Below are 14934 nucleotides of genomic sequence, written 5' to 3' on the forward strand. Positions count from 1 at the left end.
TTCCTTCGCAAATACTGCAAAGGCTACTTCTGGGTACTGTTTGCTACTGCAAAGGAATCTGGGAACTATTTTTCCCTGTTAAATTGAAATCCTTTTATTAGTGCAATGTGCAGTAGTGTCATTTTGGACAGCCATATAGTTTGAAAATAATTATTTCTCAAGTCCCCCTCTATTCTGCAAACTCACTGTGGGCAGGGATTGTGTCTGCTATATTATTATATTATATTGCACTCTCCCAAACACTTAGTACAGCATTCTGCACAAAGCAAGTGCTCAATAAATATGATTGATTGAAGATTGATTGATTGAAGTCCGTGCAGACTGTGTTCAACTGGATAAATTTATATCTACCCCAGCACTAAGTACAGTGCCTGGCACATAGTAAGCGCTTAACAAATACCACACATTATTATTATTTGTAAAGGATGTCCTTTCCATGTACCAGTAATGCACACAACCAAATATCATAATTTCTATTGGGAAAAGTCAGCTAGCCAATGAAGGCTTATGATTTGGGTCAGATTAAAATGAATTCCTGAACAATTTAATCATTACAGCCTGGGCCTGCAGCTTTGTGTAAGAGGCAGAGAAGGGACTGACGTCATTTTATTGGCTTATTGTAGATGACTAATGATTTAGATATGAGTGAAAAGCCCTTGACTTATGCAGATTGTTTTGCTATGGCATAATAATGACGATAATGAAGTTGACATTTGGTTATCGCAACATGTAGAGAAATCATTAGAGAATTTATCTCTAGACTGTTAACTCATCTCTACACTGTAAGCTCATCACTAGGCTGCAAGCTCATTATGGGCAAGGAACGTGTCCAATAATTCTGTTGTATTGTGCTCTCCCAAGAGCTTAGTATAGTGCTTGGCACATAGTAAGTGCTCAATAAATACCACTGATTGGTTGATTGATTGATTGATTCTTATTAAAAAATTCATGTGGTGTACCATCTTTGGTTGGATAACTTTCCTTAGAAGTGGCATGTCATAGTGGATAGAGCCCAAGCCTGGGAGTCAGAAAGACCGGGGTTCTAATCTCAGTGCCACCACTCATCTGCTCTGTGACCTTGGGCAAGTCACTTCACTTCTTTGTGCTTCAGTTACCTCATTTGTCAAATGGGGGTTGAGATTATGAGCCCCCTGTGGGACAGAGACTGTGTGCAACCCAATTTGCTTGTATACACCCTAGTGCTTAGTACAATGTCTGGCACAAAATACTTCAATTATTATTACTATTATCATTATTAACTTGTGGCCTACAAAATTATCTGTTGAGGAGGCAATTCCTTATCGGAAATACCAGTAATAAATATGACATTTATTAAGTGCTTACTACATGTTAAGCACTGGGGTGGATATAAAGTTATTAGATTGGACACCTTCAGTCTTTCATGGGGTTCGCAGCTGATTTCATCCTTGTTTTATAGGTGAGTAAATGGACACCACAGACAACTTAAGCCACCTGCCCAAAGTCCTACAGTAGGATAGTGGAGAAGCCAGAACTAGATCCCAGGTCTCATTTCTTCTTGTCCCATTCTCTTTCCACTAGGAAAACAAATTACAATCAGAATTAATTGTATAACATTCCAGTGGGCTCACATTATGCAGAGATAGAGTACATAAATGGGTATACAAAATGAACACACAATTTGTAGTTCCCCAGAGTTCAAAAATAGTAACTGGAAGCATAAATGCTTTTGTTTTGTTTCCCTGCTTGGGACACAATTATAGGGGAAAGGGATGACTGAAGTCGCTGGCAATCCAAAAAGAGTGTCATTGTGGATTTGACCCTACAAGAGAACTTGGAAATCATAGTGTCTACAAAAGGTGACTATGTTTGCCTAAGACAAAATGATGGGGGAAAGTGGCAATTATTCTAGTTCATTTCATTAATATAGATGGCCAAAGTGGAAAATTCAGGGTCCAATGGGGACTTTTCTGCTGGAACGATCCATTTTGGCTCTCTTCATTGATCATATTTATTGGCTAGTTTTCAAAACTTGGCTTCATTCTGCACTGTGTAGTCACAGGCTGTGATTCATTGAGTCAAATTCTGCCCAATGGCTGTCACGCCCAGATAATAAATTAGTCTACCTCTAAGTGCCTGAATATGGAGAGTGACTGAGGCATGGAAGATAATGAGCCCAATAAGTATAACAGGTCTTCTGCTGCCAGGACTTTCAGAATTTTGTCAATTACCACCCCGATCTCCGATGCAGTGGTGGGTAGGTATGCCTTTCCATTGCTTTAAAAGGTGAGAAAAGGCAGAATGTGAGCCATAGCAACCCAATTCATGCCATAGCAGCCCACCCAGGACTTTGTTGGTTCCAAGTAACATGCAAATATGTTTTGTTCTCTGATACAACCTATTCTGCTCTTTTCCTAGCTTCTCTAGAGTCATATGTGTACAGGATTTCCAAGGATTTCATTATGCTTGCCAAATTTTGACTGTTCAGCTTTCGTGTGGAATGGTTGAGGAGTGATGCCAATCACACAGCTGAAATAGTTCAGCTGAGGCTTTCACCATGAAATGATTCAGGGTGGGAGAAAATTTTTCTTTTCTTTGCTTGTTTTTTTTTTTTTCAACTGAAAGCACAGACCCTTTTGGTCTGGAATTCTCCTCCAGAATAGATAGGAGTTTTAGGATTTAATGACCCAGTTGGCTCAAATGTGGAAAAAGACAAGTAAGGGAGAGCTGCTTGCTAGACAGGTAATGTGTCTATTGTTATATTGTACTCTCCCAAGCACTTAGTACAGTGCTTTGCACACGGTAAGTGCTCAGTAAATGTAAATGAATGAATGAATGAATGGAATGATGATCTCTAGTAAGCATTCTGGGCAGAGGCACCCAGGTCAGGGGCAAAAGTTGCTTAATTTCTGAGGGTCTTAACAGAATATGACAATGGTATGCATATCAGCCCTACCACAAACCCCACCGACCAACTCCCTTGAATAAATGGCTCGGATCTGGCTGGTGCAGAATAATAATGATAATAAGAATTATGGTATTTGTTAAGCGTTTGCTATGTGCAAAGCACTGTTCTAAGCCCTGGGGTAGATACAAGGTAATCAGGTTGTCCCATGTGGGGTTCACAATCTTCATCCCCATTTTACAGATGAGGGAACTGAGGGACAGAGAAGTTAAGTGGCTTGCCCAAAATCACATGGCTGACAAGTGGCAGAGCTGGGATCCTCACCTCCTCTGACTCTCAAGCCTGTGCTCTTTCCACTAAGCCACACTGCTTGAGACACCTTGACTGTTTCGTGGAGACCTGCAATACGTTTGCGCATGGAGATTGGCAGGAGCCTCTCAGGATAGGTTAGGTTTTCCACCTTAGTGTGCTGTTTTCCCTCTTCTAGATCATCAAAGAAGGTGCTAAATAAAACCAGACCCCTTTTGAATGCCTGCAACTCTCCATTTGATCCACTGCCATTCATCATCACCTTGTGATTACAGTGCTTCAGCCAATTTAAATTCCTGTGATAATGCTCATATCCAAACTAATTTGAATTAATTTTTCAACTATGGCACCATTAAACACCCTATCAGTTGCTCTAACATGCTGTCCCTTAAATCCAGCAGTTGATTCCAAAAAAGAAAAAAATCAGGTTCACATGGCACAATATGTTCTTTGTCAAGCCTCAAAGTGTCTTAGGGCTCCAGGATCTATTATCTTTATGATACGCAGGGTTCATTCTTTTAGGTTAAATTCAGAACAGACTTGGGTGGCAAATTTGTTAACTTCTTCTCGCTTAATATCAGGAGCCCCTTTCTTTCCTGGCAGGGTGGGCTTGCGATTGTTGAATCCTCACTAATTCAGTTTAGCTGAAGAGAAATGGGCACTTCCTTCTTTGGTATTTCTGTCTCCGTTCATAGGCTTATATGACGATTATCCATATCACTATATTTTTCTTCCAAATTTCTAGTGACCCTACCAACGTTTGAGGTATGGGGACATTTTATTCCAGCTGAGGGATTCCAATATGAGGGGCTCCCCTGGTCAATAACCCCTCGCTGGTACTGAGACAGAAGGTCCAAAAAAGACCTGGGAGAAAGACTAATTTACTTGTGCTAACCCACTGAGACCGAGGAGATAAAAAACAAAAACAAGACATCCTTGTTATGCAAAACACATTTAAAGTCGTGACAACAAATCTTTCATTTGAAAGCGAGTCATTTCGCAGGCAATGCAAGGAGCAGTAGGGTTTCAACCTCACCAAAACGCCTATATTTCCTCCAGAACCAGAGGAGGGGGGACCAAAGGAGGAAGGTCATGTCCCTGGGCCTCGAACCAACCACTGGCCTCGCTCGCCATGGAGCTCAAGTCCCCTTAGAGAAGCAGCATGGTGTAGTGGATACAGCACAGGCTTTGAAGTCAGAAGGTCATGGGTTCTAATCCCAGCTGAGTCACTTGCCTGCTTTGTGACCTTGGGCAAGTCACTTCACTTCTCTGGGCCTCAGTGACATCATCTGTAAAATAAGGATTAAGACTGCGAGCCCCACATGGGACAACCTGACTGCCTTGTATCTAGCCCAGCACTTAGAACCCCAGGTCCCCCTCCCTTCTGCATCACCTAGACCTTTGCTCTCCCCCACGCCCCCATCCACAGCCCTTACGTGTATATATATATATATATTTAAAATTCTGTTTATTTACACTGATGCCTGTTTACTTGTGTATATATCTATAATTCCGATTATTTATACTGATGCCCGGTTACTTGTTTTGGTGTCTGTCTCCCCCCTCTCTTGACAGGAAACCTGGTGTGGGTGGGGATTCTCTATTGCTGAATTGTACTTTCCAAGTGCTTAGTACAGTGCTCTGCACACACACAGTAAGCGCTCAGTAAATATGATTGAATGAATGAATGAATGAACATAGAAAGCGCTTAACAAGTGCCAAGCGCTGGTGTAGATGCAGTCAGGGCAGACACGGCCTTTGTCCCTCACGGGTCTAATGGGGAGGAAGAACAGGGATTGAATTCCTGTTTTATAAATTCATTCAATTGTATTTATTGAGAGCTTACTGTGTGCAGAACACTGTACTAAGCACCTAAATCAGAGTAGCAGTGTGGTCTAGTGGATAGAACAAGGGCCTGGAACCTGGATTCTAATCCTAGCACTGCCACATGTCAGCTGTGTGACCTTGGTACTTCTCTGGGCCTCAGTCGCCTCATCTGTATGATGGGGATTAGGACCGTGAGCCCCATGAGGAACAGGGACTGTGTCAGGGACTGAGTAGCTTGAATCTACCCCAGTGCTTAGTACATTGCCTGGCAATAATAAGGGCCTAACATATACGATTTATAAAAGCAAAAAGGAAACTGAAGCCCAGAGCATTCAAGTGACTTGCCCAGGCTCACACAGCAAGCAAGTGGCAGGACTGGGATTAGAACCCCCACCTCCTGTTCTCCAGTCCTGTCCCCTTTCCACCTGGCAAGTCACTTCACTTCTCTGTGCCTCAGTTCTCTCATCTGTAAAACGGGGATTAAGACTGTGAGCCCCACGTGGGACAACCTGATCACCTTGTATCCTTCCCAGTGCTTAGAACAGTGCTTTGCACATAGTAAGCACTTAACAAATGCCATCATCATCATCATCATTATTATAATTATTGTTATTGTATCTACCCCAGTGCTTAGAACTGCATTTAGCACATAGTAAGTGCTTAACAGATACCATAATTATTACTATTATTTGGGGAGCTTGATCAATGGTATTTATTGAGCTCTTACTATTGCAGGGCACTGAACTAGGTGCTTGGGAGGTTACAATACAACAGAATTAACAGATACGTTCCCTACTCCTAAGGAGTTTAGATTTCACAGAGCGAGCCGAGTGGGAGGGGCCTCTAGCAGGAGGGGAGAGGGCAGGGTTTCTGGCAAGTCGGAGTGACTGGGCTTCATGTGCGATTTCTGAGAGTAGGAGACTTAATCAGTCAGTCAATCGAATTTATTGAGCACTTACTGCATGGAGAACACTGTACTAAGAGTTTAGGAAAGGACAATACAAAAATATAGCACATTCCCTACTCACATCGAGCCTACAATCTAGAAGGGAAAACAGACATTAGATAGCACATGAGCTTTGTGGTCACAAGGTCATGGCCACTTATCTGCTGTGTGACCCTGGGCAAGTCACTTCACTTCTCTGTGCCTTAGTTACTTCATCTGTAAAATAGGGAATGAGACTGCTTGCCCCACATGGGATAGGGACTGTGTCCAACTTGATTTGCTTGTATTTACCCCAGCACTTAGTACAATGCCTGGCCCATAGTAAGTGCTTAGCAAATATAATTATTATTATTATTATAAATTATAGATATGGACATACGTGCTCTGGGGCTAGGAGTGGTGGAAGGATGAAGAAAGGGAGCACGTCAGGGTGATGCAGAAGGGAGTGAGAGAAGAAGAAAGGTGGGTTTAGTCAGGGAAGGCCTCTTGGAGGAGATATGCCTTCACTTGGTCAAGGGAAGTGGGGACTAGGGTTTGCCCTACTATCAATAGCAGAAGCCCTTTCCCTGACCTTAATCAGAACAGGTAAATATTGCTCACTTGTAGGAAGGACTTCAGGATAGGGAGGGATACACCCCAGGAATGCGGTGTAAGAAGGCTCCCACACAGCCCTCCAGCCAACTCCAATTTCCTCATTAATCTCAAAATAATACTTCAACAAGAGTAAATGCTGTTTATCCCCTTTAGCAGATGCAGACATTAAGGTACAGAGAGTTTAAATTATTGGCCCCAGGTCACACAAGCTATTGAAGTCAATGCAAAAAGCAGGGCTTAGGATTCCCAGACAACTCATCTACCCATTAGACCACACTTCCTTTTAGTGCTTTACATGTGTGGGAGCTGTGCAGTGAATAAAATCGACCTGAGGCATTGAGCATGATAGTATGTTTCTAATTGGTTCCATGTGGAAGCCTTTGCAAGTGAAAATGTTAGGTGGACATTAAAAACGTTGTTATCTCCGAGCTTCTTAAAGAAAAATAATCTGAAATTGTGACCCTTTAACTTAACAGGAAGGATTTGTCATCTCCTCATCAGGATGCTGCACTTGGTTCGGTGACCAACTGAGGTGGCGACAAGACCTTCCATATCATGTTGATGTGGAACGCCATAATCTACAGCAGATATCTGTTGGTTTAAATTGAAGCGGCGAAGGTGTCCCATAATATCTAAAAGATAAACAGTATTTTGTGTTTGCCACGGCTAGTTGTTTTTTGCAAACAGCAATACCATTACTTAAGTCAATTCAGCTTTTATCTCTGCTTAGTCCCAGTGACACTGACCAAAATGATGCTGCCAAACCCAGAAACTATTGGAAAGAACATCCCTCTGCCCTCAATCAATCAATCAATCGTATTTATTGAGCGCTTACTATGTGCAGAGCACTGTACTAAGCGCTTGGGAAGTACAAATTGGCAAAACATAGAGACAGTCCCTACCCAACAGTGGGCTCACAGTCTAAAAGCCCTCAAGACTCAAAAGATAACACTGTGTACTTTAAGAGGATGAGACAGTAATTATTAGGCTATGGGTCCTGTACATCTGTGGTAAAATGTATGACTTTATCTTCAGCCTATCTGAGATCATGTCTTAGTATGAGGACAAACACTTCTAAGTATAAAGTAGGATAATGATGGAGAAGACAGTTCTGCAATGGGAGGAAAGGGGTACTGCTATATTATTGAACCTGAATGAGGATTTATTCAAGCGCATAATAGCTTTCTTCAGATCATTCTGGAAATCGTTGTAACTCAAAATACTCCTGCAAGAGAAAGGGCTAGGCAAAGAAATTGAGGAACAAAAGGGTTAAGCCATTTGTACAGAGTTATCCAGTCAACTCTGCACCAAGGCTCTCAATCATAATTTACAATGAGCAGTTCCAAACGTTCGCTCTGCAGGTCAGCCTAGAGGGAGACAACTGCTTATGCAGATTCAGTCTCAGTGAGTCAGTGACTGGGTCAAGATTAGACCTAAAGGCTACTAAATTGTGTTTCTTGCATAATTTAGTTATCCTCGTGGTCTATAATATATCTTCTATTTTTCTGGGGTCAGCAGTATTACTGAGCCTTTGAAATAGCTTTTTTAAGCCTGATATTTTTAGTGTGAATTAGTCCAATTTTTCAGACAATACTAAGATTTCTCCTCAGAAATTAGGTAATCTGGCTTTCTCAGAATCAGTAATGGAATACATAACAGAATGCAATACCAATTTCTGCCAATTTTATCCTATGAGGAGTTAATTGTTTAAATATTTATCCATGTGCTTACCTTTCCCTTTTGCCTAATACCTTAGTGGATTTTTTCAGGTTTTTTGTTTATTTTGTTTTCTACTTCGTGTTTATCTCCATTGATGTAATCTGATTTAGATTGCAAAATCTTAGAAGGTAGGGGAGAGAGATCCATTTTACTTCTACAGTCCTTCATATAGGGGTGTGTTCTTATGGGTCCTTAATAAATATTAGGACACTAACTGTTTCATGACAATATTTTAATATTGATTTTCCCTCTGCGCATACATTACTGATTAGATTCAGAGTTCAAGCAAGCTAAATCAAATATCCGATTCTCATTTCACCTGTACAGCCCCAAATAATTCCTTAAGAAATTCATACTGAGAGGAAAACAAAAGTTTAATTTAAAGGAATTTTTTTTTTTTTTACTAAATTATTTTTTCTGTATTTTCAACATCTCTGGTTGGGTTTGATTTTACTGGATTTACATTTTCATTCTTAAAGTATTAATAACCAAAGAAGAAGAAAAGCCTTTTGATTTCCACAATCTGAATAATCCATGTTTTACATTATCATTGTGCCTTTTAATCCTCTTTACAGGTTTCATTGGAGACATTGATGGTGGTATTTGCACAGACAAACATTTGAGTTGCCAGCTACTTAAACTGGGATTAGAACCCAAATCTTCTAACTCCCAGTTTCCTTCTCTTTCCACTAGGCCTTGCTGTCTTTATAATGAGGTGTGGTAGACCTCAATAATTGATAAATTCTTATTATTGATTTATATTTAAAAATCATGTACAAGCGCTTAGTACAGTGCTCTGCACATAGTAAGCGCTCAATAAATATGATTGATTGATGTTGTAATTTTGAGAACATGGGTTCTAATCCCAGCTCCTCCTTGTTTCCTGGATTACTTTGGGCAACTCATTTAACTTTTCTGTGCCTCAATGAGGATTAGATACTTGTACTCAGTTCCCTTTAGTCGGTGAACCCCATGTGGGACAGGGGACATGTCAGATCATATTGTATTGTGTCAACCCAGTGCTTAGCACAGTGGTTAACGTTGAAACTGCTTAAATATCACAATTATTATTATTAATTTTATTTAAAATGTCTATCCAGCTGTTGGAAAATGTGTTATTTGTGACTTGGTTTCATAAAAACTAGTGTTCACACACCTTTCTTGCTGCAGTATGATAAGGAGTTGCTCAGCTTTTGCTTTTGTACTAGTTGGAAAAGCAAGTTTACCTTGGGCTGGAGGAAAACCAAGAATTTAGTGCTAAAACCATAAGGTGTGTTTCCCACCATTTTCTCTCAAACAGTTCCTAATCTGATCCTCCAAACTAAAATTAAATACTAAAATTAAATTTCCTAAATTTAAGGAAATTTAGAAAAAAGTTTCCTTAAAAAAACATAAAATTCAAAAGTTAGATCATGTTTGACACCAGGCTGAAAACAATTCTCAGAGACTCTAATACGATTTGACTCGTTAGCCCACGAATGAATGGAAAACTGCTTCTAGCTTTTTTTGTTGTTGTTGCAAATTAGTAAGGCAGGACTGGAAAATGCTATGCTTTATTTGTGGAGGTAGGACTGGACTTCCACATGATTATGCTTTGTGTTTGAACTAGACATCTGTCACGGGTGACATTTGAGGCCCAAGGATGCTGATAACCCTTCCCTTTCCTTCCCCACTGCTGGCCAGTTGCTGTAGGCTCTTAAGGATTGCCCCGAGATTGCTCAAGATGGTGGTGGGATGGGAAAGGAATGGTGGGGGAGGGAGAGTGAATGCACATCTATCTTTTTGAGGTAATGACTGATGACAAGATTCCTGAGGTAGGTGAAGGGCAGGACCTCTGGTCCCTGAGTCTAGAAACATCGACTCGGTCCAGACAGAGTCCCCAATAACATAGAGGATGGGATTTTGAAAAGTGAAATTTTCTTCCCACAAAAATCCTCTAAAACACGCTTGCCACTGCCAAACTGACCTATACATTGGTGCAAATGAACTCTGTTCTACTTCAGGAATTTAACTTCCCCTTTCATTCATTCAATCGTATTTATTGAGTGCTTACTGTGTGCAGAGCACAGTACTAAGCACTTGGGAAGTACAAGTTGGCAACATACAGAGACACTCCCTACCCAACAATGGGCTCACAGTCTACAACTTCCCCTGGCTATTTGGTCCAAGTCTATTATTGTAGATGTGTTTGAGATTGTTAAGTTTATTTTTTTTTTATGGTTTTTCAATTGATCTCATTTATTGAGCGTTTACTGTATGCAGAGTATTGTCCTAAGTGTTTGGAAGAGTACAGTACCACAGAGTTGGTAGCATATTCCCTGTCCACAATGAACTTACAGTTTGGAGTACTTGTTAAGTGCCTACTGTGTGTCAAGCATTTTCTAAGCACTAAGGTAGATACAAAATTGTAATGTTGGACACAGTCCCTGCACCACATGGGACTCACAGCCTAAGTAGGAGGGAGTATGATTTAAACATCATTTTACGGATGAGGAAACTGAGGCACACAGAAGTTAAGTGACTTGCCCAAGGTCACCCTGTAGGCAAAAATCATAGCCAGGATTAGAACTCAGGTCCTCTGACTCCCACGTCTGTGCTCCTTCCACTAAACCACGCTGCTTCCAAAATACAAAGTTTAAGCTTTTTAGGTCTAATTTTTATTAAATATTTGATCTGATGCCCTGGGGAAAAATTCAACATAATCTTACTATTAAAAATAGCTAATCCATAACTCTAATAATTAATCATTTGCTATCCCTCCTGTTTAAACCTGTAGGCCCCTGTCAGTTAATCAATAATATATACTGAGTGTCTGTTGTGTGTAGAGCAGTCTACTACTGACTGCTTGGGAGAGGTCATTAGAGGCTCTCAAAAGACTTACAATCAAATAGAGAACCTTACAGTCTACTAGACTTCTAAGGCAGCCCTATGACCCAAACAATTTCATTTCTGGGTACAGTTAAAATTATTGTTGGCTTCAAGGAAAAAAATTTTATATATACAAGAAGAAGGGGGAAGAGCAATACTACCTTGAGTAAATAATTAGAGCAGTTTATATATGCTGATCCTTCCATCACACCAAAATCAAAATTTTCTCCATTTTACTACTGAGATGGTAATGCATGAGGAAAATTAATTTGCCCCTAAATAACAAAGCAAATAGTAGCACAAATCAGTCAATTCATTGTATATATTGAGTGCCTACCGGGGGGTCAGACCACTATACTTAAGCACTTGAGGAAAGTACAAAAAACTTAGTATTTAGTCCCTGCCCTCAAAGTGTTTACGTTAAATAGTGGGTGAGACAGAACTTAAAGCATTTTACAGATAGTAGGAAAGAAAATAGGGGAAATGTACACGAGTTAGTATGAACTCAGTATCCAGGACTATGATCTGACAAGGAAGAAATCCTGCCTTTAAAAGTCTCATTTCCCTAACATGATTGACCAATAATTCCTACATATATTATCAGTTTCTCCAATATACATTTCGTTATAAAATCCAGCTATAAAAATCTTAAAATTCTCTTGCAAACTGTCAATCAGTTGAATTTATGGAGTGCTTACCTTGTGCAGAGTACTGTAGTATGTGCTTGGGAAAGTACTGTAAAAGAGAGTTTGTAGATCCATTCCCTGTCCACAATCAGTTCACAGTCTAGAGGGGGAGATAGATATTAATATAAATAGATTGAATTACAAATATTTAAATTATTGCTAGTGGGCTAATCAGGAATTAGTTCTTTTCACAATTTCAAAATCACTTTTGCAAAATGGCTGTGGCATTATCAAAAAGTATAATGTACTCATTAAACAGATTACCCCCATGCATTCACACACACACACACACACACACACACACACGTGCCAAAGAAAGTGGCTATGGTCTGGGAATGTGTATTATAGTATTTATGTTGGTACTGATGTAATTATGGTACTTATTAAGCCCTTCCTATGTGATAAATGTTGGGGTGATTTATATGTGCATGAAAAAATGCACAAGATTCCTATGGCATGCACTACATCTTCCTACTTCTAAAGGAATAGTTGATGTTTGCCAATAAAAAAAGGGAAAATTAGAGATATAAAGTTAAAGGAAAAGGTGGAGTAGAAATTCTAACCAAAACATCAGATACTACGATTTGGAGTACACATTTATAGTAATCTTCTACAAAGATTTCTCTGTTCTGATAAGGTAAGATTTATATTAGAATCAGTAAAGCAAATAGCATTTTAAATTCTTTATTAATCTTTTTAAGAGGACTCTCTTTCCGTTACTACAAAAGTAAGGAAAATAAATGTCCTGTAGAGGGCGCTATTGATATTAACAATTATACTGGGCTCAAAGAAGAACCAAACACGTTACACTTGAAAGCTGTTAAAGTCAGTAAAGTGATTTTCTTTTAGTTCACTTTTTGTAAAAGAAAAGAAAAATGACCCACCACCCACCACTCTGAATCTACTTTTGAAGTCACATAGTTCCTCTGATTTCTTCAGGGCTAAAGATGGGACCCAAAACACTTTTTTTTGAAATGAAAACTTGCTCTTCTGGTCTGTATTAAGTGGTGCTTTGAATTCTGCATTGATAACATACTGTATGCCCTGTTGTGCTACATGTTGAATGATTTGTGTGTCTTTGAGAAAGTCCAGCTTCTGTACTTAATCTGGCTATCCTGGAGGTTAGGTAATTTACTCCCACTGGTTCCTTAGCATTCATATTTCATGTCATGAGACCTTTTTTTAATAAAAAAACACATACAATTTTGAGAAATATTTTCTAACAAAGGAGCAGGCAAAAGAGCAGCTTCTTGGGACATTAAACAAGATCGTACACTTAACTTATTTTCCTTTTGTATTATTATGAGGCAATTGATGATTACCTGGGGCTATGCTGATGAATCATACTTTTAATAAGTTTCAACGAGAACAACGTTCTCAGTGATAAGTTAATTAAATGCTGTTGTGTGAGTGCTAATGTAGATGGTGTTTGAGTCCAATGTGCAGCCTGTTCCTAAGATATACAGTACTTCATAGCACTAATGCATAACAGAAATCCTTCGTAGAATGCATTACTTAATCTATATTTAGTGAGTGTTAATAACTTTATCAAATCAGAACTTAAATACCTAATGATAATAACTCTGAGTGGCACAGTCTGGAAGGATTTTTCTCCCCCTTTTAGACTGTGAGCCCACTGTTGGGTAGGGACTGTCTCTATATGTTGCCAACTTGTACTTCCCAAGCGCTTAGTACAGTTCTCTGCACACAGTAAGCGCTCAATAAATACGATTGATGATGATGATGATTATTTTCCTTCTGCTTTTTTGCCTTTTTCAGATCATTGTTTAACAAAATTCCCCTAGATGCTAGAAGACAATATTTCCTGTTGCTTATTAATCATATGTGTTTGGCAAATACAGATTTCTTCTTCCCTCTCTATCATTTTCAAACATAGCTCTCCCACCAAAATTGCGATTGAATGTTAATACAAAGATAAAGTACATTAAGTGAAGCAACATGGGAAGCAGGGTGACCTACTGGAAAGAGCACAGGGCTGGGAGTCAGAGGAGCTGGGTTCTATGCCCAGCTCTGCCACTTGTCTGTTCTATGATCTCGGGCAAGCCACTTAACTTCTCTGTGCCTCAGTTTCCTCAACTGTAAAATGGAGATTCAATAGGTGTTCTCCCTCCCACTTAGACTGTAGCCTATATGGGAAGGGACTGTGTCCAACCTGATTAACATTTATCTACCCCAGAACTTAGAATCGTGCTTGACATGTAATAAATGCTTAGCAAATAGCATAATAAATAAAGTGAATACACTGTCAGAAGGCTATCTTGTTAACTGAGTTGTTCTTTCCATCACTGGAAGATTCTGCACCAGTAGAGCTTTGTAGTTCCTAGAGATAGGAACATTTTTTATGAAATTGGACTGTGAATTTAAAAATGAAAATCAAACATATCTCTTTAAACTAGAAGATAGTCCCCATAAGTTTAGTGTTCTGAGAAAGAACTTTAACTTGGAAATCTAGGATGGTTTAAGACCTTCATTTGTAAATCTTTGGCAAATGAGATGCGGCATGGCCTAGTGGATAGAGTACAGGTTTGGTTTATTGTAGAGGAAAAGAAGCAGCCCAGTCAAATATAAGAGAATCAGCTCTATCATAAATATAAATGGACAGGGAACATGTCTACAAATGCTGTTGTAGTGAACTCTCCAAAGTGTTTAATACAGTCCTCTGCCCACAATAGGTGCTCAATAAATACCAGTGATGATGATTGATGATGGAAAAATCTTTACCTGAGCTAACTCCTGATTTAGTACTGGTAGTTCATTTGTAGCCACTGATAGGGTAGGTTTCTTACATCATTCCTAAATTTAAAAATCCCGAAATCCTGATGTGACTCAAGAAACCAATGGGTTACACTGTTTTGGGATTTTTTGCTTGAGTGGATGTAGAAATAGATTTTGGGTTGTGAGATGGGGCTGGATTTGACCTGATAGACAGCTGCTCTCAGAAAAGTCTGGCAGTTCTGTGATGCTTCTCTCTCTGAGCTGCTCTTAGTCTACACCTTGGGGACTCCCCTGAGATAAGCCTTCTCCCCTAGCCCAAAGTGCCAATCATATGAGAGAGCAGGGCTGGGAAAGTATGTAATATG

The sequence above is a fragment of the Tachyglossus aculeatus genome, chromosome 2 (genome assembly GCF_015852505.1).
Source record: "Tachyglossus aculeatus isolate mTacAcu1 chromosome 2, mTacAcu1.pri, whole genome shotgun sequence".
In the NCBI taxonomy this organism is placed as follows: domain Eukaryota; kingdom Metazoa; phylum Chordata; class Mammalia; order Monotremata; family Tachyglossidae; genus Tachyglossus; species Tachyglossus aculeatus.